We start from the raw sequence: 27,259 nt of genomic DNA, 5'->3' as shown, positions 1-27,259 counted from the left end.
TAAACTGGTGTCGCGTACGACAAAGTTCTGTACAAGTCTTTGTCGAAGCTCGTGGACGAAATTTGTGAGAGAAATGACGACTACAGTCATTCAGATTGATTTGCGAGGACTTGTATATCCGGGTTTTATTCGGAAGTTGTAATTGGTGTTTAAGCACCGGGCTTTTACCGGAAGCGGTATTTCGGCAGTAGGGCGTAATAGTTAAATGCGATGCACTTATCAAATGCCGCGAGCATGTTATCTTCCGACTCTGGTACAAGTCTAACTCAGTGCACTCGATATTAAATGTTGCTTGGGTGATATAAGTCCGAACAAGTTACCTGAAGGTTAGGTTAGATTTGCCGTACGTAAATAGGGTTGCATAAAAATGGGGGTTACAGCAAAATCAAACTTTTCAAATCTAAATTGGATAACATAAAATCTCATCAGGTGAAGACTGACGCCTCAATCATTTGTTTAAATTCACGATCACCATTACAAAGAAAGTCTCTTACGAATTTGCTTACAAACCTAACCTAAACAATAACTTTAACACAGGGCAAAATTTGATCAAACCCGCAGAACTCATCCATTTTGTAAACAAGGCTTCGAAATATTTTGTAATAAAATAATTGTGGGGAAACTTGTGTTTAAATCTCTTCCTCCATGCGTTTTGACACTACTTTGTCTCCGAATTTGTGTTACGACTACTGAGTATTGCCTAATAGGCCTTAAGATAAAACACCATCATCACTATAAAGGTGACTATCGACGAAAAATAAACACAACGTAGGTAAGTGAAAATAATAAGTATAAAGGGTTACTAGACGAGCCAAATAGATTAGTATATCAAATTGAGAGTTTAAAAGATAAATTAACAGTTAAAAATGTAAAAATTTACGACATCATCACGATCAAAATGGACGGTCTCACTACAGTACTCACACTGTATGGCGCTAAAAGGGACCAAAAAGTTTGAATTAATTAAGATATAAGCGTTTCTAATTTTATTGTATACAGGGAATTTCACGAGTGATAATGAGCCCGACGGAATTGAAAATGCAACACAAATTAAAATTATCACTAGTGAAATAACTGTATCATTCTTATACAGTATGTTATTGAAATGCCTTAAGAAAATTTAAACGGTGATTGAACTCATCAAAACAAATTACTTTTCTATTTACCATTTTTTCGAAAAAAATTTCTAAACTCAGATAAAATTTTAATTAGTTTGATCGTAAATTCTAGTACCCGCCGATGTCTCCGCGCGTACATTAAAAGCGAAAGAAGATAAAAACTTAGATAGTCAAGCAAAAACCAATTCTTTATTCGTAGTAAGTGAGAGTGACACTTGATTAAGGACACTAACCTTTAAGACGAATCTCTACGGGTAGTGTGAAATTTTGCGACGGGGGTCGGGTGCAAGAGGGTCTATGCAGTGGGCGGGCTCAACAACAGTAAATCACTGGATGTACACTAATAGTAAGAAGTACAAGCCAGACATAATTATTTTTTAAGATACATTTTGTTTCCTAGCTGGCTTAGCTTTTACAGTACGAAGTGATAATATTGGTTGGTCTTGACTAACTACCATATATTTTATTATGTACATACACAATACCTACATACATTATTACGTATAGACTTCAAGGTACATTATCAAATTATACATTTTATTTTCTCCACTGAAAAAAATGAACTAACAAAAATCAATCAATCAGATTCAACCTAGCAAATAACATTTAAGTTCATTTAAGTAATATATAACAAGTGTTCAATTGAAATGTACATCAAGTTGGCTTTGACTTTATTTTTTAAAAGACAACAACATCGTAAATTAAGTTGGTCAGACAAAGATCAAAGCCAATTTGATGAACTTTTCAATTGAACACGTTTTATATAACAATAAAATAATTAGTTATTGAATACGTAACGTTTTCCAGACATTAGTACATATTACAATAATTAAAAATAAAGAAATTTCACAATGACCTAGAACATGAAGCAAATGCCGATATCCAGTCTGGAAATTTTAACTGGACAAATTCACTCATGTTATGAAAACAGTTGATATTGACCAATAGTGTGCCGAATATCGCGAAAAAATCTAGTCATGGTCAGAAAATGCGTCGACAAAAGCTCCCTTCCGGTGAAAAACAACGTTGACAAGGCTTTTCTTTTTGTTGGTAACACAAATTAATGAACAAAATGTCAGAAAATTATTTTGACGTTTTCCGAAATGGATTTAAAAAATCATTTTTTGTTCGACACTGTCAGAATTTGAGAATTTTCGCCTGTGTGAACGGATTTTGATAAATTTGACAACTTGTCAAAACGAAACGTCAAGCTAATTTTAAAGATTTTTAGCGATTTGGAGCCTTTAAGGGGCTCGTCGAACAAAAAAACGTTGTATTCAACTCGTTCTTGTGTAATTTGGGCTTTTTTGGCACTCGTGGACCTTTAAAACTCTCGTTTCACTCGAGTTTTAAACTGGTCCACTCATTCCAAAAAAAGCCAAAATTACACATGAACTCGTTAAATAAATAACTATTTAGAAACGACTCCAGCAGTGATATTTATTACAGTGTGAAAACAATTTGGAATACAACAGGTAAATTGTTGCAGGAAAAGTGCCACGATGAATATAAACTAACCTTTAATCCGTTTTGTGATGTTGTTCCGAATGTTTGTTTGAATTGTTCATTCGGGAATTTGTCTAGAAAAATATAACGCGACTTCCCATTTTTTTTCGGAAAATTTTGATTTTATTGGACTCAAAGTTTGTTGCTTTAAGCAAAGCCACTCGACCCTAACGGATCTCGTGGTTACTGCCAAGCAACAAACTTTTCGTCATAAAATCAAAATTTTCCGAAAAAATGGGAAGTCTTGTGATATTGCTTCTGAATAAAATTCATAACTTGGACATAGGTGATTTTTGTTTTTTCCTGTCCAAATTTTGGCGCAATGGTTTTTGCATATCTGCTCCCGGAAGCTCGCAACCACCCCTAACTTTTTTTTCAAATGGAAGGGTATGCCAAGTGACACCTCGTTTGAAAGCCCACTTCGCAAAGAATACAACGCACTATTTGTTTCCTGAATATTTTCAAATCCTACGTCCTAAGAAATAAAAAAAAATCAATGCAACAAATGTTCAAAATGGACATCGTTTGTTTCTTGGCCAATTGCAAATCGATAGTAACATGCATCCCTTACGTTTTATAACATTTCCGGTGGGTAATCCCACCTAATTTCATGCCTAAAACCGAACAGTATTGAAGAGCGTAAGCAATGTAGTAGACATGGAATTAGGCAAATCACACCGGAAATGTTACGAAACGTAAGGGATGGTTACTATCGTTTTGCAATTTGCCAAGAAAGAAACGGTGCCCATTTTGAGCATTTGTTGCATTAAATAGAATTCAACTTATAAATTGGTTTTTATTTTTTAGCAAGTACGCTTTGAAAATATTCAAGAAACAAATAGTGCGTTGTATTCCTTGGCGTACCCTTAGTTAGAAGTGGTTGCGCGCTTCCGGGAGGAGATATGCAATAACCATATGCGCCAAAATGTGGGCAAGGAAAAACAAAAATCGACCTGTTTCGGGATTTTTTACAAAAACCGCCTATGTCCAAGTTATTAATTTCATTCCAGTTAAAGTTTCCACACTGTATGTCAAGAAGACTCAAAAGGTGTTTCAGATCGTATTTCCGCTAAAACCGAAGGAAAAAAAAAATTTCGTATTTCTTTTTGTTTATCCTTTATTGCTTGTAGGATATAAGGAGGATCTCGTATTTTCATATTTCTTGTATGCCTTGGATCTACTAATTCATGCAAAATACACTATATAAAATTGTACAAGTTTAGGTTCCATCTCAAATTTCCAGAAATTTATATCTTGTACTATTCTTTCAATTTTTAAATTATCGTTACCTGATATCCATAGAGCCAAAATAAACTAGGCAAGAATGAATAAGGAATTCCACGATTTTTCTTGGAAAGCAAAATAATTGCCCCATCCTCCCACGTATCCTTAAATACCAGGTATATAAATTTAAAATTTTACAGGTACTTGAAATATTACATTTAATGTGTACAGGGTGATTCTGAAATAAGTTTGGAAAAAAACCCGGTAATTGGTGATGATGAGAAGTAATAGACAAAAAATGTTTCTTATAAAAGTTTCTTCGTTTTCGAGATACAAATGATTGCAAATTTGGTCAAAATTGCCAGTACGCTGCTGAGTTAAAGGTGATTACCTGATTATCTTGATAGTTTAGCAACAATAATAATCTGAGGTGCCCGTCAGTCACAAACGTAACCTTACTCCTCTCGATCATTTCGATAGAAACATTTACAAAACATTGTGCTTGCACCTACGCCTTTATTGTGGAGTTGATGTAACAATGGTTGCTAATGAAGTGAACAAATTCGGACAAATTTTCCCTATTCACGGGCGTTGAAAATACAAGGATATAGGGTAATTTCCTTCCTTTAGATTTCACCTCCAAAATTCATATAGGCAGAATAATTATGTGTCAAGGTGTCAAGGATACCCCACATTTTTTTCCAAACTTATTTCAGAATCTCCCTGTATATTAATATATTTCTAACACATTTAATTACAAATTTTAGACTGTATTTATAAAAAATTCAAAAAACGAAAAATTCCCTATTCATTTTTGCCTAGTTTACATGTTTTTCTTTTGGTTACATGTAACTGACCCTGAATTTGGTAATACCAAGCATGTTTCTTGTTTATGCTGTGATCATTTTTATTCCAAAAGTTAATTTTTTTCTCTCGATTGCCTCTTCTATCTTCATATTGAATGCCGAACTAAGGTATAATTATCTATTAGTCCGTCTGGTGTAGCCCCAAGAAATTAGAATTCTTCATCAATGAACATAACGCATTCTAAAATTTTGACTCCTAATTGTTTTTCCAACTGGCGCAACGCAGTTTGTTCGAAATGTTTTCGATGTTTTATGGAAGGAGTTTGAAGATTTTGATTGGAATATATTATATCACGGACCAAACTGACACAAGAACAAATGACGTGACCCATAATCTAACTTTTTAAAAGCCCAAATTCGCGGTAAAAAGATGTGTTCACAAGACAAAAGTTACTAAATGTAGTAACTTTAGTTTGTCATTACAAAAATGAATCTACTATAGATATTTATATAGCCTTCCCGCTGAAATGGAACAAATCAGCCCTGACAGTCTGCATTCGTGTCGGTGAGTGCCAAATGGTTGGCGGGGGGTAATTTCAGCATTTGCGTTGAATTTTATTGTTAATGTTTATTTGTTCTTGTTGTCTAAAAAAAAAATGGTTACGTAAGGTACCAATTTTTTCATTGATCGTTAACGCAGTAAGAAGGTCTAACAGAAAGAGAATAAAAGTGGGGGTTGTCATTAAAAAAAAATTTGTGATGGCGTCTTGACGTCATTGCGCAAAAATAAATGACGTCATTTAAAAAAATTGCACATCACAGGATGGCATTTTTCGAAATAAAATCGACCTGTCCGAGCGATTTTCTTAAAAATATCACATAACGCTATTATGATCAATGTACCTATAATGAATAAGATCATCTTTGTTTCTTGGTGTAGTAATGCTCAAGGCACAACTACCCCCAGAGTCAAACTTTTATTTTGAGTGTACATAACAGGCGGGCATTTGAAATTGTTAAACTAAACGCCAGGCGGCAGCACGTAGTAGAGACAATTTTACTGTTTGCAATGGTCTCGAAGTCCTATTAAAATTTGGTGCAATTTAATTTTTTTTGTCTATATTTTTTTTTTGTTGCAAGATAAAACATTAAACTATGTCTCTAGTGTTGAAATTTGCATTTTTGGTTTATGTCCATCACAAATTTTAGGTCAAATATACAGAAAAATGTACAACTTCAAGACGTAAAACAACTTTCAAAATATTTTTTTTTTTTTAAACAACACTAGAGAGACAAAGATTTAAGTTTTATCTTTCTGAATATATCATATTTTGATTGCAATAATTAATACAAATGGCTATTTTAATGGGACTTTGAACGCATGTTTTACTGCACCAATGCCACAGTAGGGATTGGTCTTAAATTAAATGTTCGAAATGACGCCCTCCGTAATCGATGCAAGCTCTTGTGTGCCCTTTGAGCCACAGAAACTTGAGTTCTCATCAAGATGTCAGAATTTTTTCGAATTGCCTCGGTGTCAACTGGAGTCTCATGCACAATCTGTTTTAAATGGCCCCATTAAAAAAGTCACAAGGGTTTAAGTCCGGTGAACGAGCTGGCGATAAAACTGGTCAATTACGACCGACTGAAGAAGCCGCAATTCGACGTGGTGGATCTTCTGATTTTAAGTGTTGGACGCGTTGAAGATGATAAGGATGTAATCCCTGTTCGTGCAGCGTTCTCCAAATTATAAAACTGGAAACGTCAATTCGTAATGCAAGTCGTCGGCAACTAACATTCGGTTCTAAAAGTACCATAATCCCTTAAATGCTGGACAGCATTCACAAAGGTACGTGGACAGGGAACTTGGCGACCGGAAAATCTCTTCATGTATCCACATACAAACGCCTGGTTGCCTCAGCATTTGATAAAGCTTCCCCGTAGATGAGCACCATGTCTGTTAACTCCGGATTAGTGTACTGCACCATTTTTAACGATAATTACGGGAAATTCACTTTTTAATAAATTGTAAACACGGCCGCATTCAGGTGAAGGACGTGACTAAATTGTGTCAGTAAGTTTTTGCAAGACCTATCCGCCTGGATTTTTGTCGTATTTACTTTTTTTGCGTTAACGTTTATCGTACGAAGCCGTTGTTCTTTCACCGTCCCATCCATAAACGACTCGATGACACGGAATACGGTGAAAATAAATTCGAGCATAAATTTGAGTTTCCGAAAAAATGGTAAATAGAAAAGTAATTTGTTTTGATGAGTTCCATCACCGTTTAAATTTTCCTAACGCATTTCAATAACACGCTGTATGTACAGGATTATTCACGAGACTTCCGATGCTTCCAATGAAACTTTCGTTGTATGCAACCCAAAATACAAGAAACTCGTAGAACTTGATCTTTTGTTTAATTCGAAATGTTAGTAATCCAAGTAGCTTGGCGAATAAGATTAATCATGACACTTTCTCTTTATTGAGGTTATGAGCTGTAGTAGGGTTAGAAAATATGTTAAGTTGGCAACCCTACGATAACCAGGTTACGTTGGCAAGAAAGTAATGTATCATGATGGCTGAATAAAGCATGAGTTAAACATACGCTCTCATTAATTAAATAACTATAAGACATGGTGTCAGGTTAAAAAGAAATAGCGGCGTCAAATCCAGGATACGGGCGCAACAGTTTAAATACGTGAAAGTACGTGTAGTAGTGCAATTTCAAGTGAATTGTACGGTGAAAAGTGAAAACAGTGTTGTGCGGGTGTATCTGGAAAATTCCCGAGCAATGGCGGAACTCCGCAAACAACTAGAAGAAATGCAACAAGCGTTGCCACAGCTGCAAAACCAACGGCCTCCACAGGCAGCACAACAGAGGGAAACACAACTCGGTCCCAGCCCCAGAAAAATTCACATTCATCAAAGACGATTGGAAGTCGTGGATAACGCATTTCGAACGTTACCGAAAAGCACAAAACAAGACGCAGAAACCAAACAAAGTCAAATCAACACCTTGCTTCTGCACATGGGCGCGAGGGTAACCTCATTTTTAGAGTCGCAACTAGGTATAAGAGATACCAAATTATCAGAAACATTGCAGTTAGATTGTGACTTATCCCTACAAAAAGCAATTGAGAAAATTACTCAGGCAGAGAGAATCAAAAACGAAAATCGAGAACTACGGGAACAAAATAACAGAGTGGATCAAGTGAGTAGAAAAAACTACAGTAACCAGCCACGAAAGTGGGAAAACAAAAAAATGGAGAGCGATCAGAGGCAGCACAATGAAAAAACCAATGAATGTTCAAGATGTGGTGCGAAGCCCAGGCATGATCGAGAAAAATGTCCAGCGAAACAGTTAAAATGCAGGAAGTGTAAACTTGTCGGACATTTCGCCAAGTTCGGTCGTACAAGAAAAATAAATACAGTCGACGCAGATAGTGCAGCGCAATCAGAAGAGTCTGAATACACTTTTATGCAGGTCAGAAGTGTTAATAGTGTACATGCAAATAAACCATATCACGTCGATTTAAAAATTTCAAATGAAGACCTCCGTTTCAAAATAGACACCGGCGCAGATGAGACAATAATCTCGCTCGAGGACTACAACATGAAATTAAGAAAAAAAAATAAAATTGGAAAAAAACAATGCAGTCTTGGAAGGACCAGGGGAAGGTCATCGACAACTAAAATTTTGGGGTCAAATACGCTTACCAGTCAAGGTTACAAGGTTGTTTTACGTGTTAAAATTTTTAATTTGACAATACGAGATACTAATTCAAAATACTGTTCAAATTTTGACAATTTTTTATAACATAATTTTTTTCTCTAAAAAATAGCTTTAATCATTTTTCATTAAAATGTTATTTCCTGTGTTTAATGTTTTGTTTGTCGGATATTCTTTGGCAAAGAATAACTTAAATAGCACCTACCAATACATAATACAAAAAAAAAAAATCTAAGACAATGAATTACTTAAAATTCAAAGTGAGTAGAACTCTTCAAACGATCATTGTGACGGGTATTGGTAAAAAATATACAAGAGATGCTGAAAGTAAAAATTTATTAAGAGTGTATTATAAAAATTAAATATTTTCCCCGGTTTCATCCTCTTCTATGTCATTTTCATCTAAAATTGTTGATGGTGGGCAATTACAGTTGCCTATTTTTGAACACGTTGTTTTTAAGGCATGGAAAAACAAAATAATCAAGGCAAGTTGTTGGTACAGTTGGGAGTAAAAAAAACGGACATCAAAATTGTGACATTTTCAAAAATTCAATACAATCCATTCTTTATTGTCAATGTGACAGTTTATGACAACTGGAACATTTGAAGAATTGATCAGACGGACCTACTACCTTGTCAAAAATAAATTACTCCCTATATTTCGAACTTTTAGAGAAATAACGTTTTTCATGTTGTGTAACTAGAATTTTCAGAAGTAAATTTGAATTGGTTACTATGAATTGAGGGATTAAGTTCAATTATATGCCGACAGAAACCAAAATTGATTGTGAAACGAAACATCATCTATCACTTAGCGAGGCATTAGTCATTAATTTGCAACTGTGACAAGGAATTAGCCACAGCCTTACATTTTTGAGATATCTTTTGTCTGCCACCAGAAACTACATAGCCCCCAACCTAACCAAATTTATGGCAACCTAGTATCGAATATCCCTAAATCCTAGAGAGTAATTTATTTTTGACACGATTGTAGCACAGTTATTAACTAAACTGTCACAATCAGTCTAAAGGCCGTATTCTGTAAGGTGCACGTTAATTTTAGAGACCCTTTAAAATATTGCATTTTAGCGGACCCGTTAAAGTTAAAATCATTCTTCATATTCTGTAACGCAAAATTTAGCGGTTGTGTAAAAATATATCATTTTAGCGGGCGCCGTTAAAACTAGTTGTGAACAGTCATTTTAGTTCAAATGTTTCAAGACAGTTGCGCCGACTCGGCCCCAACTTCCCGCGTTTTCAATGACAACTCTTTCAATGTGAGGTTATGTGATATGTGTCTGATGCAGTTAATGCCGTTAGTGGATGTTATTGTTCAGAAGTTTTGAACACAATATGGCAAGTCGCGGCGCAAGAATGACGAAAACTCAAAAACAGATCCTTATAAATTATTTAGAGGAGCATACTATGATGCTTTCACCCAAATTATCAATGGCTGAAATACCGCAGATGAAACAACATTGGGAGACAGTCGCAAACCTATTAAATTCCTCAGCAGGTGCCAACAAATCAGTGAAACAATGGAAAGAAGTAAGATTATCGTTATTTTAGTAATTTATACCAACCAAGCTGCGTTTTATAGGCGTGGAATGAATTAAAAACTAATGTTAGAAGGAAAGCTCGAGACAACATGTATGACATAAACGGAACTGGGGGAGGTGGAAAGAAAGTTAAATTATCTGAGATTGAAGATAAAATCATAGGTTTAATTTCAAATGTAGTTATAGAAGGTGCACCACTCCCAGAAGCTGGTGGAAGTAGAGGTGACATTACACTCATGGCAGACCAGAATGAAGCAGTAAGTTTTCTTTTATGAATAGTTGCAATTTCTGATAATGATTAATATATCCAAGAAAATACTGGGCAAATATGGTGTATTATCAACAACTCCAATAGCAGTAGCAGAGACAGCAATAGAAACAAATACAAGACCAATAATAGAGGCTGAGATATTAACAACTCCAGACCCTCAAGCAGAAGCTGCAATGGCAACAACTCGAAGACCAAAACAGATAATTAAAAAGAAAAGAAATATAACCCTACACCCCATGCAACAGGTGATGAATAACCACGAAGTTTGCTTGAAAAATGTTGCTGCTTCAAATAATAACATCGCGCAAGCATTGTTGGTTCTGAGTTCCTCTATTGCGCGAGTCAAAAAACGAAATAAGCAAAGTGCTGTATTCAATTTGACATGTTAACTGAGAATTTTTGATTATCAATAAAGTTTTCTTTACTTAGTTTTGTTTTATCAAAATTCAATTTATTGAAAAAAGTTGTTAACAATTTGTTGCCGAGTAATATTTCCTTGATTGAACCAGTCTTGATTTATTGGGCCTGGAATTACATCAACTTCATTGTTGTCTTCAAAATATTCACCATGGGGCAAGTCTACATTATAATGTATCGCCATATTGTGTAGAATTCCACAGCTATAAATAATTTTTGCAGCTCGAATGGGGTTATAATGCAAAGCTCTGTTGCTTAGTGTACATCTAAATCTAGATTTTAAAATACCATTAACATGCTCTATCCGTATCCTTTGCTGTGAAAGAGCAGTATTAAATCTTGATTCTGGTGAATCTGGCATAAAATCGGTAAAAGGTACAAGCAACCAAGGTTGTAACGGATAGCCACCATCTCCTAGTAAATAACCATTGTTTCCATTCATGAACTGCCTATATAACATGGTTCTCACATTTGAAGACATCCAAATGGCCGAATCGTGGACTGATCCGGGAAATCTGGCATTCATGTTCAATATTTTATATTTTGAATCACATACAATTTGGGTATTTAAACTGTAATAGCCCTTTCTGCAGTAATAAGGTGCTGCAGGATATACAGGATGATTCATTGGAGGACCAACTATTTTCACATGTGTACAATCAATGATACCCAATAAATTGGGGAATCTATGGTCAAGTTCCTGAAATCCTGCCTCAACTTCGTTTCTGCTCACTTCATCATTGGGAAAGTGTATCCATCTATTTAGAAGGTGTTCAACCATAACGTTTGAAATTTCGGAAATACACCGGCTGACAGAGGATTGACTAATAGCAAATGCATATCCGGTACCAACATTAAGCTGGTAACTTCCATGCCCGAAAATGTAATGTAGATAATATACGTAAATATATCGGTATCATGGTGGTCCTTTGAGGATTGATCATATATTCAGTCAAAGTGTTTATGAGGTCTTCACAACATTGTTTACTTAGACGAAATAGTTTCAAAAATATACGGTCTGGTAATTCGAAAGGGTTACTACTATCACGTAAATTTCTTTGATTAATTCGAAGCCGATGTCTAAAAAGAAAGCAGAAATTAGCGACCTAAAAATTAGGTGCACCTTCAAATTGTATTGTACCTTCGTACTCTGTTATTGTTTTCTTCAGCCAAAACAACATGAATAACAGCATCAAGTACATATGCCATGATTAACTATGTATAAAACTGTTATAGAACACAAGTAACCTAAAAGTATTCTACCATTGACGCACCGTTATTTTTTAATACCTACTTTTGACTAGCCTTTAAATTGCAACCGCTAAATCCAAGGAATTAAAGCTAGTACGTTAAATTTTAAACGACATAGTAGATACAGAATAACAATTTTGGTTTAGCGGCCGTTAAAATATTTAGCGGTCGGTTAAAATTAACATGTTCCTTACTGAATACGGCCTTAAATAAGTTTACATGTTGGAAGGGCGGTTTCACACTTATGACTGTTATGTCAAAAATTATGTCTGTTTTTTTTTACTCTCCACTGTAAGTGCCTTGAAAATCCGGAAACTTTTGTTGAAATTCCTTGAAAACTAGAGGTGTTGAATAGGACGATTCGCCGTTTCTGAAGTAACACTGGACAATGAAATTTTTTGCTCTGAAGTGAACATATTGCAATAGCAATTTTAATAGTCAATAATTAATAATGACAGTTCTTCATTGTAATGGCATTTGATGTCATTTGAATTACATTTTTACATGTTGCCAACTGAAGCGTATTACTCACGGACCTCTTGATTTTTTTTATTTTCGATCGCATGGTATTACTAAACACTTTTTTGTCAAAAACCATTAAAAACAATTATGTATTTTCTTCAAAAAATGCTAACTATGCGACTCTAGAAGACAAACTGAACGTGTTAATATCTGAGCCGGTCAACACCGGGCTACCGAACATCTGCCTATTGTTCTTTTCCCACATACAATTAATTCCAAACAAGTTTCAATATAACAATATACTCTTCCTAAAGTCATTCTATATTGTTCTCTAGTATTTTTCTTACGAAAATAACGATTTCTAACTGGAAAATTTCAGTTCTTATAAATAAACAATAAATTAATGAAACAAACAATGAGCGGCAATTTTTAACCTATAAAGGTTTTAATATGTTTTATTTATAACACATTAAAAAAATTTCGTTCAAATCCGAGCTCTTGCTACCGGTTCCGAAATAAAAACCTAACGTTACTCCACTACAAGATCATCTGGCGTTTGTCAAAAGAGAAATTCATTGATTTCAGGTATTTGTTCGTCTTGATCTTGAGATTCTGGAACGTCTGTGATTATTTCATTATCCGTGCGAGATACGTATATCTAACTAATTACAAAAAATGTGACCAAAAAGTGGCCAGTGACTGCTCCGGGCTCTCAGGGGGTTTTTCGGGGCAGAGGGCGTGAGTAAGGAAATGGAAAATGGGCGCCAGGCAGCTATTTTTTGAGCTGGTTGTTAAGCTTGTCCAGCTGCCGGGACAAGTGCTCAGTATTCTCTGATACTTCGGAGACAAGACAAATGAAAAAGCTAATTCCTTGGGAATTAAGTAACTGGTTTATTCAGCTTTTGGGCCAACAGTCCAGGAGATAAGAAGTGCTTACTTAAGTGTGCACTGGTCCGTGGAATTAGCAAACGTCTTTCTACGTAATTCTGTTCAAATGGAAATTTCGAACCAGTTCACATTAATGGTCTTATTAACTACACTTATTCTGGTCTTATTAAGAAAGCTTTCCCTTACAGGTGACCTTGTAACTTATCTGATTATTTTGTTGTGAATAAACTTAAAATTAATACAACAACTCCGATGTAAAGAAGAAACAATTTGTTACATGTGTGAAATGAAAAAGAAACGCAGTCTTCTGCTTTATAAATTTACAACGTTAAATTAACTTTGATTCTATGATTGAAAAATGTCTGGCAGTGACCCTGACATTATAGTTTTACAAAAAAAAGCCATAAAAACTGCGGTCGGAAGAGTTCCGAAAATTTGACTTGACTAAGTGAACTTTGCAAACTTTCTGAAAGTAGAAGAACTGCTAAAAATGATTGAAATGCAAAATTGAAAACTTGAAATTTGTGAAATCTTGTGAAAAATTTGAAATGTTTGAAGTATGAAATTTTACAAGTATGAGACGGTTCTAAATGTTGAGAAGCGAGAAATTTGAGGCGCAAATTCTTATGATTCCGCAATAAAATTGTGCGACTTATCTTATGCCGGTAACGTGGTGTGTCCTCGATTGCGTCCTTTCGACTTGCGGTACGGTACTGTTCCTTTTCGGCGTCACGGCGTGACCTTGACGATATTCCTTAGTCCCTAAAGAAACGATATCCAACGAAACGATGCGTGGTCCGACGACCTTAATGAACGATATGCGGTCTGGCGATGACCACTCTAAAGAACGATGTTCCCAAAGAACGATCGCCCCTGCGAACGATGTGGCTCTCGACCACCCTAAAGAACGACCCCTAACGAATTGTCGTTAGTGTTGCGAAACTCAATCGATTTGGTAATTACCTTTCCGCTGAAAGGGGTTGCTCCACGATAAATCGAAGGAGGACTTTCCGGTTCTCCTTCGCGGTACGGTACGGTAATCTGGCTCGAACTACCCCTAATAGACGAAAGTTAGTGAAGTGAATTCGCTAATGAACAATAATTACCTCTATCTCGCTAGACGACGAGGGGTTTCTCGACCACGGCAAAACGGTAACGGTAGCGGTACGGTAACGGTAAATCTTCGGGCTCCTCGACGGCCCCGAAGGCTGGCAGCGCCGGACGATAAGCGCCATGGCGTTCGGCAATCCACCCACAGGGATGATTGCGGATCCCGAACGCCACGCACGTGATTCGCAACTCGCGACTTGCGGCAGCTGCCGCCCGCTCGGCGGTCGCCGACCGAGTCCTCTCATTTCCGCTCGCGATGGGTTTTTTTGGTTACCCCCGCCTCTAGGATATCAACACGAAAGATCTGGACCTTATTCCGTTGGGCGATAAGGCGTCCCGGTAATTGTACTGACCGCGCATCCCGATGACTACTTCGGGCGGTACTACACTTGCGCGCTAAATGACAGATGGTCGATCATGGCGCCGGTTTGTTTACGTTGGACATCACCGATCGGAAAATTCAGATGTTGAAGCGGTAATGTGTCGGTGAGTCCACGCGTAATTCACGATAGGTGTTGACGGCTATTTCCCGCAGGATCTCAAAAGGGTGAACACACAAGGATGAAGGAAGGAGGTTGGGGAAAAGAAGAGAAGAAGATAACTTTCCGGCAAGTCACGGGAACAAAAGGGAATCGGAACTAACTTTGCCGTACGGTTACCCGAGCTGAGAAGAAGAAGAAGAGGGATTGAAGGAAAAGGAAAGGAGAAAGAAGAAAAAAGCGAACGATAAACAGATAGGCCGCAGCTAGACAGCCTAGAGGCGTGAGGCCACCTCAGCCTAAAATTTAGGGGCTAACATGTGTGATTCCAGCCGCCCCAAAACTGGCTGGCACCAAGACTCTACAATGAAAACTCTGAATGAAAACCGCGAAAGAGACAAACGAAAACCGAAAGTGAAACTGAAAGCAAAACCGAAAGAAAACTGAAAGTGAAACGATAAACAAAAAATGAACCCTGACCCGATAAACTGAAAATGAATTGACTGACGGCACAAACAAACTGAATTATTTCGAAATTAGCGTCCCGAAAAAGGTTACGGCAGGGTGGGCGCGTCGCGACGTCATGTGCCGTGCGTTATCTTGCTAGTTCCTGATTTTCGAACAGCGATCTTATTGTCCCGCGAGCAAAAGTAGGACCTCTTGGCCTCCTACCCCGGCCAAAACGAATAGTGGCAATTTGACCTGCTACAACATACAATTCTCTACAATTTTTGTTCTTTACCTTTTTTTTTTTTTTTCAGATCAATAGTTTCGTAGTTACAGCCTGTAGAAATCGAGCATTTATTGTTTGTCCGTCTACGGGCATATCGGACTCCAACGTGTATACTAATGAAACAGGTAAACGACAAATGATCCTGATGATGATGACCCTGAGGAACAAGAGGAAAATTCTCAAGAGGAATTCCCGAATTCATTAACTCTGATGAATTCAGCTCATCTATACCGATCGATCCAGATCATTTGGATCCATCTACGTTACAAAGAGATCAAAAAGAGTAAAACAGTAAACTTCTCCTGCATCGTGGACTATGCCCACTGGGGACACCACCTTAAAAAAAAAAACGCACCCTATTGCTCTACCTCTGTGGTGGTGTGAAAAAGAATAAAAAGTACAAAAACAATAGAAATTCTCGATTTCTACACGCTGTAACTACGAAACTATTGGTCTGACAAAAAAACATAAACAACAAAAAAAGTAGAGAATTGTACCCTCTACATTTTCTATAATAACTTAGATAGGCGTATCTCGCACGGATAATGAAATAACCGCAGAAATGTGATTTTCCACCCCTATTCTCCAGTATGGCGGGTTGAGCGGCAACCCCCCAATGTCGCAAACTCGGCAATATTAATAATATGCCTAATAGAAGATACCTGCTAAGTATAAACTTTTCTGTACCTTTTGCAAGGTGGAGCCATTTTCATGTCTCTATTAACTGGACTAGTCAAGGATCGATTGAATCACGTTTAATTTTCGAAAAAATCGGCTCTGTCTCGCATCATGATAAAGAAGCAAAAAACCGGCGATTTTCTTGTTTCTTCGTGATGGAGAAGTAAAAAATCACCAATTGATTCTTATTCGAAATCCTATTCGGACTCGTTATCGATTTTTATTAGTGGAATTATTGAAACACATCATACCTAATTTTAAAACCTTTCGCTTTAACCTAACCATACTAAAAGACATATCTCCGATCACCACAACCGCCACTAACAACCGCACAACGTTTTCTAATGTCTATGGAAAGAATGCGGGACTAATCAAACCCAAGCTTTTAATTGCAAAATCAAAAGCACACAAAGACACAGACCAATCGAACCAAAGCAAAATCAAATTTTGCAAACTTCATTACCGTCAAGCAGCAGTCCCCCCTGTGCTGACAGGTCAAATGACTTGAAAAACAGACTGCACAAGCATGCGGTTCCCACACTATTTCCGACATTAGAGGGATCTTCTTCATCTTTAGAACACAGCTACTCTATGTCACCACTAGTACAAAAATTGTGACAGTTACCTATAAACACGGAGACGGTGGAAGTCGAAGTATCTGAGTTGGAGCAAAGTGTCCAGAGAGAACAACAATATGAACGTGGTAAATTAAATCTTTATTTTTAGTACATAAGTTTATTCATAAGTATATCATTTCTGATCTTTCAGTTACTATTCCCGCGGAATCGGACTTAGATTCTTCAGCTGAGGGGTCATTAACATCTCCCAGTAGTACTCAGACACCCATGAGTTTGACATCAGCAATACCCCGAAAAAAAAAGCTACGATCAAAGCTGCAACTCTTAAAAAGAGGAAATGAACATTTGCGAGTAGAAAACATTAATTTGCGAGAACAGCCATTAACGTGTACCAAAGAACAATTTCAAGAATTGTGTTTTAAAATGTGTTCTCCAGAACTGGCCAAATTTATAAGTATCCAGTTTCAGTTAAGTAACAGATTACTCCATGTGCGTAGATACAGCAAAGAATTTAAGTTGGAATGTTTGCAACTTTATTTTGCTAGATCCAAGTTATATAAGAAGCAAATGAAAGAAAAATTCTGTTTACCTTCACCGTCGACGTTATGTCGGTTTATAAGAAACTTACAAGTCTCATCTGGACTTGAAAATAACCAACTCTGGGAACGATTCTCAATGAAGATTCAAAATTTTCCTGAAAGAGCTAGATTGTGTGTTTTATGTATGAATGAATTATCTCTGAAAGCAAATTAATTTTTTTCAAAATGGAGCCAACCACTTGTATATCAATTTTCACATTCTTCTTGTGCTAGTGAAATACTGGAAATGCGTGTCAAGGCAACTGTCCTAAAGTTGAAAAGAATTGGTATTACTGTATGTCTTAATTTGTGACATGGGTTCCAACAACATGGAAGTAGTACGACATTTGGAAATCACTCCGGCTACACCGTATTTTGTTTTTGAAGTTATGAAAGTTATATTGATTTAAGAAATAATCTTCTTAAATTTTATGTATGAAGAGAAGGTGATTTCATGGCAACATATTGTTGATTTGATAAACATGACAAACACTACCTGTTGCGAGGCGCACCAAAACTCACAGATGCGCATATATTTCCCACCAATTTTGATAAAATGAAGGTGAAATTAGCCTCACAACTTTTCAGTGCAACAGTAGCACATAATTTAAATTTGTACGTCAGATTTGGCTATTTAGATGCAGCAGCAGTTTGGACTGCTAGCTTTGTGGAACGAATGGATAATTTATTCGACGTTTTAAATTCAGCAAGCACAAACCACCCAAAAAAACTATAATGTGGCATTTAAAGCCGAATAATACCAAGTAGATTCTTTAAAAGACTGCTGCTTATTTTTTTAAAATGTTAAGGCGCTCTCTGGCCAGTCTGATTGCATATCAAAGATAAAGTGCTTTAAAGGTTTCCAAGTTAAAATTAAAATTCCTACACTTGTAAAATGTATTACAAGAAAATGAAAATATTCAATATATCTTTACCAGGAGATTAAACCAAACACTTTGGAAAATTGATTTGGGTCCATAAAGCAGCAACATGGAAATTGCATAAATCCGACAACAATTCAGTTCGAAAAAACGTTTAGAAAAATCTGTTGTACAAGATTATTTAATTCGGGAAATGAAAATTGTGAGGGGGACACAGATGATTTTCTACTCAAGATACTTAATAACAGCTACACGGCTTGAAGAAGAGACAATTCAAGCTTCTGTATCGCCGACTATGTTACCAACACTTATAGTAGAAGATACGAACTACCAAAGAAGCGACATATTGGAGCAAAATTTTACAAGACATGTTTGTGGACTTTTAATTAAAAAATGTTTCGGTCGACACTCTTGTCCAGTGTGTGAAGAATATGCCAAACTGTACCAAGAATTGGACGATTCATCTCTGTTTTGTTACCTAAAGGCTTACCAAACAAGCGAGGTACCTTTTGGCAGTTTGCAAATGCCCCCTGACAATTTTGTATATTATATCTGTGGCGGTCGTGAAAAAGTAGGTAAGTCAAATAATTTCAAAAATGAGTTAACGATGTTTACACCTTAATAATAAATCATGGAGTTAAATAATTCAGATTTTCACAGTTTAAAATTTACTTATATTGAAAGGAAGTACAGGTAGAAAGAAGTTTCTATTTAATTACAGGATTTTAGGAATGATGTGGAATTTTGAATCATTGCCCTGAAAAATTAACATTTTCGACTTACCTACTTTTTCACGACCGCCACAGATATTTCAATGATGGAAGTATTATTTAAAAATAATTTTGAACGTTTCGCTTCTGAATTAAAAATAGTACATAACCTCTATAAGATACTTATAGATATAAAATTTGAACATCCCTGCAAAAATTTTCCAAAGAAATATTTAATTTGTTTATTTATAAGACTTAGAGTTTTTTACACTTTAAAATTTATAAATTGGAACTTCAAGAATCCGTCCGGAAGCAACAAATTAATTATATGGAGCCCTCAATAAATTATATTTTTAAATGTATTGGTATTTTATTACCTCCTCTACATACAAATAAAGCATACCAGATCTGACATGTGGACAACAATTCATTATAGTTAACACATGTCTCTTAATATTCAAGTAAATTATGCATGCATTTTTAATAATGCAAATTTTTGCAGTCTTTTTAACTTGAAAAAATGAAAAGGACGGGCCTGTCAATTTAAACATTTTCCTGAATACGTCTCTGATTTCTATTCTCACAAAATGGTGCAAGGTCAAATTTTTACACTCACAAAATTCAAAGGTGCCGACGCGAGTGAAACTTCTGGTTTCGATATTCTGTGACACTAGCGTCTAAAACGCAACCTAGTCCTGATTTTCTGCGCATGCCTCGCTGTCAGCTGATGATAATAATAATAATTTGACACGAAATCAAGTTTCTGTTTCAAGAAGATGAATATGTACTAATACATACAGTAAATCAAGTTTCAAAGTTTTGTCAGTGTATGAACGACAATTTACAGTCAACAAGAAACGATGAAGAAAAGCAAACGAGAAAATCTGCAAATAAGTCCAACATAAATAGATATATGAAAAAAATTATGGAATTGAAAACAACTTCAAAAAGCCATGTCTAAAGTGTCCTTTATGGGCCTCAGAAATTGCAAATTATGACTTACTTGATAGGCATTTTCCGCCAAATCATGAGGTGGTGTCTAAATATCAACATCTCAAATTCGGTTCTAAAAACACATTTGAAGAATGGAAATTAGATTTCGAGAAAAATAGCAAGTCATCGTTTCGATTTTATGATTAAAAAAAATGGAATAATTAAAAAGATGCCAACGTGACCAAATATATTTGTCATCGATCTGGAATTTACGCTACACAACAAAAAACTTTAATGCGTCAGAGGAATGAAATTGAAAGGAACCAATAAAATAGGTTGTTACTGTTCAGCACGTATGATCGTGAAGGAGGAGGATGACGTTGAAGTTAAAGTTATGGAAACCCACATAGGACATGAAGCAGAGGTTGGAAGGCTTAGCCCAAAAGAAATCCGAAAGAGCAACAATAGCAGAGAAACTATTCCAGGGGATTCCCAATCGTCGAATTTTGGAAGGTATTGGAAAAACATTTAATGCAGATGACAGATTTAGTTATACAACAAATCGTGACATTCACAATCTAAAAAAGGCTTTTAATGTGCAATCTGACGTAATATTTGATAGTGACGATGATAACAGCGTTGGATACTAATTAAAAAATTTCAAGAGTTTCATGAAATAGTTATTTTTATATTAAGAGCGCGAAGAGAGTGTTTTTTGTGCATGAAAAGGTCTTTTACGCCGAGACGAAGCCTTTGAATGCACAAAAACATCTTCGCGCACGAAATATAAACAATATTTTTTCTATAATTGATTCAAAAAATTGAAATTAAAAATTCAAATTTTTGAAGGAACTCTGAAGTTTCAATGCAGTGACCATGTTGCTAGGTAACTAATAAAAAACAGTGCGTGAAATGAAAAACAGAAATAGTCGTATGCGTGAAATTGCATTTCACACACTGTTTTGTATGGTTTCTATGGTTTCGATCTTACTAACAATGCAAAAAAAAATACACGTCAGAAAATGACCCACTTCAGGCACAGATAACTATGCGTGAATTTCAATTTTTTGAATCAATTATAGAAAAATCCTATTTTGGCTTAGAAATTGGCAGAAAAAACTTTTTTTTTAGTTTTTATGAATGAAGCACAACAGAGAATGTTGGACTCATGACACAAATCCATACCAAATACAGCTAACTACTTTAATGGTGGTAGATGGTGATTATGAAGGGTTTCCAGTAGCTCTACTGTGGTTAAAACTGCAAACAGAAAATATATTTAGAAAAAAATTTGCTTGCCTTAAAGAACAAGTTCCTGATTTTTATGTCTCAACTCTTTTATCAACTCTCAGGTGGTTGTTGTGAGAAATGGGCAGACGGTAAAAAAAAGACGTTTATTTTTGAGAGAACTGGTCACGGAACTAGGCTCAGAACAACCAACCAGAAGAAGTTTAAAACTATCAGGTATTCCTAGATCATTGCAAACGAAATTGAGGTCTGTAAATCCAGAAAAAGCCAGAATGAATATTCATCTCAACTGGTAGAGGACGGAAGAAACATCGACAACAACGCTCCACGCAAAAGAAAAGCATGTACGCCTTGTACATTAGCAAAACAGAAGAAGACTGAGAAATTGCTCTTGCAAAACTTGTGATACAGGACTGTGTCTTCAGCATGCAGTTTTTACATACCGAAAATGTTATGAAGCCAAAGATAATAAATATCCAGGACGATGGCTCAGACTAAAATTAAACTTTGTTGCAGATATTACTTAATTTTTTCGTTAATAAGAGAGTAATTACTATTTTGTTTGTTGTTAAGAGAATAATTATTTTTTAGAATGTTTATGTGTATTATTTGATTGTAATAAAATACATATAACACTATTTCCTCTCTTATTTGTATTTTTGTGATCTTCAAATTACAATTTTTCTGTGAGATCGGTTGCGCCCTATTTATTATTAAATGTCTTATGTAATCTTGGTCAACAGCATCCCAAATCTCAACAGGCATGTTTCCAAGATCGTTAAAATCTATTGGTGCAGATTGCAAAGCTGTATAGTCTTTCTAACTCACGTTGAGCCAGCAATAAAAATAAACTGCGTACCCTCTTAACTTTGAAATAAAGATGGATTTATACCGAAAACAAGCCTGGCCTGTTGGGCCCGGTGTACCTGGAAACCATCGAGAAAGAGCAAGAAAAACATCTGACATTTAAACCATAAATTCATCTTCATTGTAAAGTTAAGAGGATGTGGCACTTGCGGTAATGAGGGTACGCAGTTTATTTTTATTGCTGGCTCAACCTGAGTTAGAAAGACTATAACTTGTCTTTCTATGTGGTCTATCGTGCTCTATCGGATTTAAGTCAGGACTTCGGGCTGGCCAGTCCACAGTGTTAATACCAACGTTGTGAAGGTATCGAATCATCACTTGTGCTTGCATTATCAAGCATAAAGAAGAAATGTTCGCCGATATATGGTGCACAGGGCACAACATGAGGTTGCAAGATACTGGTTATGTATCTGCACTTTTTGCCTTGATACACAAATAAGTAACTATTTTTCTCACAACATGCAGGCAAGTAAAAAATTATAATGATATTAATAACAGTAAAGGCTGACTTGAAATGCCGTCAAAAAACAGATTTCAAATAAGCGCGGACAAAGTACCTGTGTTACGAAAGACGGCGCACATAACTAGGGTTAACTAACGGAAATTTAACTTTCCTAAGGCCCAGTATTTCAGTGCAGGGTTAACTTTTGGGTTTGCAAAACGCGGTTAAATTTTAACTCAATTATTAACCTTGTATGCGTATTTCAGTGCTTAGTTATGGGTTAAAGTATTTAACCAACTTTTTCTTAATGTTGGCAGTGCTTTCGGCAGACATATTCGAAAAGCTCGTAGCCAGTCGTAACGGACAGGTGTAGAATGCTGCCGTTTGCTGTCAGCTGTGACAGTATTTAACCCACGTGTAGAGTTGTTTTGGTTAAAGAGTGAGGTGTTTTTATTCAAAAATACATACCTATTTTTTTATAATGGAATTTTACAACAGATACCGACTTTTGGATCAGATATGTATATTAAAAAACAAGAAAATAATTATACATATTAATATAACAATAAAAAAAATATCTTCTAGCTCTTTTTAATTCGGGAAAAATCAGAATTTATATAAAAATTAATGAAACACAAGGGCATATTATTAAATAAAATAATCTTTTACTAACAAAAAATAATTCTTTTACAATACTGTAAATTATAATAAAAAATATCTATTCAAGTAAAAACAAATAATACTTATTGTAAGATCAAATTAAATTGAATTTCACAATTAACATTTTAATGTAAATACAATGCTTATATCAAAGTCTAATTTTTGGATCTTCGACGACTGTCCATTTTCAAACTTTCATTTGGCGCCACTTCAAAATGCGAAATAGCCGTTATAAGTGCTAATTTAATATTAAACTTGCCAAAACAGAAAAATAAATAATTCTGCACCGCACTTTTGGCACGAGTAATGCGCATGTCTAACCGAGAAAAAGCAGGTTAACCCACCCCTATCCCCTGGGTTAACTTTCCAGTTAAATTTAACCTTGATTAGAACCAACCCGACACCGAAATACCCCTAACCAGGTAATTTAATAGTTAACCATTTTTATTTGGTTTAACCCACGACTGAAATACCGGGCCTAAACCGGAACTACGAAGACACAAAAAATAAGCTTTTGAGACAATAAATACAATCCTTACTATTATAAGATACATTTTCTTACCACTGCAAAACTGTCTGCTCCAGAAACTTCATTTTCGTATCTTCTGATCCAAATCGAATCTGTATCTCAGCACTATTGAATAGTCGCACATGAAAAATTGACAAAGTTCCCACTTGGTTAAGGATCGATTGAATCACGTTTAATTTACGACAAGATCGGCTCTGCTCGCATCGTCACGATGAAGAAGCAAAAAACCGGCGATTTCGTGTGTCTTCATGATGAAGAAGTAAAAAATCACCAATTGATATTTGTTCGAAATCCTATTCGGGCTCGTTATCGATTTTTATTAGTGGAGTTATTGAAACACATCATACCGAATTTTAAAACCATTCGCTTTAACCTAACCATACTAAAAGAAATATCTCTGATCACCACAAACCACAACCGCCATTAATACCGTACAACGTTTACTATTTTCTAATGTCTATGCAGCACATGCGTCGTGCGCTCACGCTTGTTACTTGTCTATATTTAGGTATGCCTACTACAAAACATTTCTATGTATAGAGTGTTGTCTACGAATGGTAACAGATTCTCTCACTTTAGTTTGAAAGCAATAATTTTGTAAGTTTAACAACATTCAAGACGATCGCAAATAAATCTGTTACAGATGCTATACAAAAATTGATACCCCTTAAATTGGTCAATTTTAGCGTCGAATCCGTATTTCAAACTTCACAATGGAACGATTGGCGATGTACTGTAACTGTAACAAACTACCGTGAGATCATTTAAATTTCATAATTAGAGCAGGCAATGACTTTAAACTTAGGTTGGCAACATCGTTGACACCTTGATTTGAATTGTCAAAGTGACGCTTCAAAATTCAATACAAAATATGAAACGGCGAGTTAACAGTTGTAGGTTAGGTATCCAAGCCGTCTGTTCCATATTCTATGATTTCTATGGTTCCATACAACAGAGCTAGAGCTAACGCCAAACGTGATGCGCAGGTAAAACACTCCCCCCTCGAGCATCATGCCGGCCAGTGACGTACATATGTCCCAGGCTTATAACAAATTCAGTCGTTTTATAAAAAGCCCAGTCACTTTGTAAATGACTAGGCAAATTGTAAAATATAGAATAAATTGAGTATTTTTATAATTCGACCGACACTTTTAGGCGTTTGATAAAACGCTGAATAGCTGTTAGTCTTATTGGAAAATACAGGTGCCCGAGATTACAATGCGCCTGGAATAAATATTTAGGCATATTGGTCATGTTCTTTTTACAAGCGTCTCAGATCAATCTGAAGTGAGCTGAGATGATTGAGATGAGATATTTCTTTGTATAAAAAGAACGTACTTTCTCAAATAAATGTCAGTGTCGGCATTTGACATGTAAACACACATAAACCTCACTTTCTACAACAGTAGTGTGCCGTGTTAATAAATAATTAATAAAATGTCAACGGAAAAAGAAAACAACATTATTGTAATACAAAAGACAAAAATTGTTTTAGCAAATATTTTTTGATGAAGATGATGATGATGGTGGTTTACTAACTTCGTCATCTTCATCAGATAGCGATTTAAATGATGAGTTATTGAAAAACATCCCAAATCTCATCACGAGATTCTAAAATAGGTTGTGCTGTAGGGGTAAGGGGGGAAGTAAAAATCTCAGATAATTTCACTTTGTTTCTTTAAAAGAACGACACATCTCATCTCAACTGAAGTGAGCTGAGATTAGCTGAAATCTCAGGTAAAAAGAACACAGTTATTATAACACAACAACAGCCAGCTGATTCGGGCGAATTGTCCATTGTCGACGGTTTTTACTTTAGAAAATATCGTTCCAAGATGCTGGAAAACCAAGAAAGTGTTTCGTTTGTTAATAAAGAATTATATTAAGTATAAAGAACTACAAAAATTTTATGCTGGTAAGTAACCACAATAAATCTAACCTCAAAAATGAAATACGGTGTAGTACCTACTTACCGGGTGACTATAAATGATTTAAGCAAATTAAGTGTGTTGGTATGGTAGCGATTAGTAGCCCTAACAAACCCTTAAAACCTGACAGCTCTTGACTTGTTTTTTGGTTAGGTTTTCAAATTTACTGACACAGACACGGGTTTGTGAATAATCCACACTCTGTACATAATGTTATATTATTTTACAAGTTTTATAAGACAGAATGTTGACGCATGCGTTGTTTAAAGCACGACCGCTACCAACGTAACGAAAAAATGTTTCATCAATAATAGTCACCCCGTATATTTTCCGAAATAATTCAATATTTTTATTGTAGCTCACGAGAAAAGTATTAAGAAACCGTAGACTTCTGCAAGAATAGAAGAAATAACAGAAATTTTATCAACTGGCAGACAGGCAAAAGAAAAAGGCGATAAAAGGTCCAATGAGCGGCATTATTTTTCACGGATTTATGAGACTAGAAATAGGTGGAGAAAAAGCCATTATAAAGAAAAGGTCAAGTAAGGAAGATGAAATAACTTTTATAGTGGCGTTGAGAAATTTTATGAAAAATTAGTTGAAACTCATATAAGTAATGGCCATGGAGGTCGTGATTAAAATGCTAATGGCACTCAAACCTAAATATTCAATTCCTCGACCAGCAGTGGAAATTTTTGTTAAATGTTGCACAACGTGTGCAGAAAAAAAAACAGCAATCGAAAAAAGGAATTGTGGTGAAACCTCTCCTATCTAAGGGATGGAATCATAGGGGGCAAACAGATCTAATGGACCTACAGTCAACTCCAGATCGCGAATATAAATGGTTGATGAACTACCAGGATCACCTTACTAAGTTTATTCACTTAAGACCATTAAAATCGAAACGCGCAGAAGAAGTCTCATCGGAACTTTTAAAAATTTTTTTGTAATTTGGAGCGCCTAAAATTTTACAAAGTGACAATGGGAGGGAGTTTGTTAATAGCGTGATTAATCAGTTGGTCTCAAGATGGCCCTCTTGCAAGATAGTAAATGGTCGTCCTCGTCACCAACAAAGCCAGGGCAGTGTGGAAAGATCAAATCAAGATGTTGAAAACATGTTAAGGGCGTGGCTAAAATATAATAATTCAACAAATTGGTCGCTTGGATGTTATTTTGTCCAATGGCAAAAAAATCCTCCTGCCATAGGATTATCAAACGTACACCTTACAAAGCACTGTTTGGTGTTGATTTTCCTGTTGGGCTTTTTTCTACGGATTTACCTACAGAAACAGTCAGAGAAATAACAACTGAAGAAGATTTAGAAAAAGTATTAACTAACATAACCGAAGGAGAGGAAGTTATTTTGAACATTTAATCACTAAGTCATCTCAAATTTCTCAAGAAACTAATCATTCCGGAGACGAAGAGGTGTTTGAACTAAATGATACTCCAACTACACCAAAAAACTCTACTGATATTGAAGAAATTCAGATATTTAATGTTGTGGATATTCTTATCGTTGATCAGACTATAGTTGAAATTAATAGCCCTATCGTCGACCAGACTAGAATTAAAATTAATGGCAATGCAAGCAATAAAACAGTTCACTGTGAAAAATGTTTAAAAAATTTGACATAGAATGAAAGAATGGAATGTGATTTATGCCAAAA

The 27,259-nt window shown here is 35.7% G+C and overlaps 2 long non-coding RNA genes across 3 annotated transcripts in view; one reads left to right on the top strand and one right to left on the bottom strand.

Annotated features, from left to right (window-relative positions):
• The window catches only part of LOC138140644 (uncharacterized), a 196,708-nt gene extending 172,617 nt beyond the window's left edge, over positions 1 to 24,091 (bottom strand). For both annotated transcript variants that reach the window (XR_011162676.1, XR_011162677.1), the window contains exon 1: positions 23,695 to 24,091. This is a non-coding gene — a long non-coding RNA (uncharacterized lncRNA). The remainder of the gene's footprint in view (positions 1 to 23,694) is intronic.
• Positions 1 to 27,259, top strand: part of LOC138140549 (uncharacterized) — a 390,561-nt gene that overhangs the window by 252,280 nt on the left and 111,022 nt on the right. The window lies entirely within an intron of this gene.

The sequence above is a fragment of the Tenebrio molitor genome, chromosome Y (genome assembly GCF_963966145.1).
Source record: "Tenebrio molitor chromosome Y, icTenMoli1.1, whole genome shotgun sequence".
Lineage (NCBI taxonomy): Eukaryota > Metazoa > Arthropoda > Insecta > Coleoptera > Tenebrionidae > Tenebrio > Tenebrio molitor.
The sequence above is the reverse complement of the archived record's forward strand: the minus strand, read 5'-3'. Positions and strand labels throughout refer to the sequence as shown.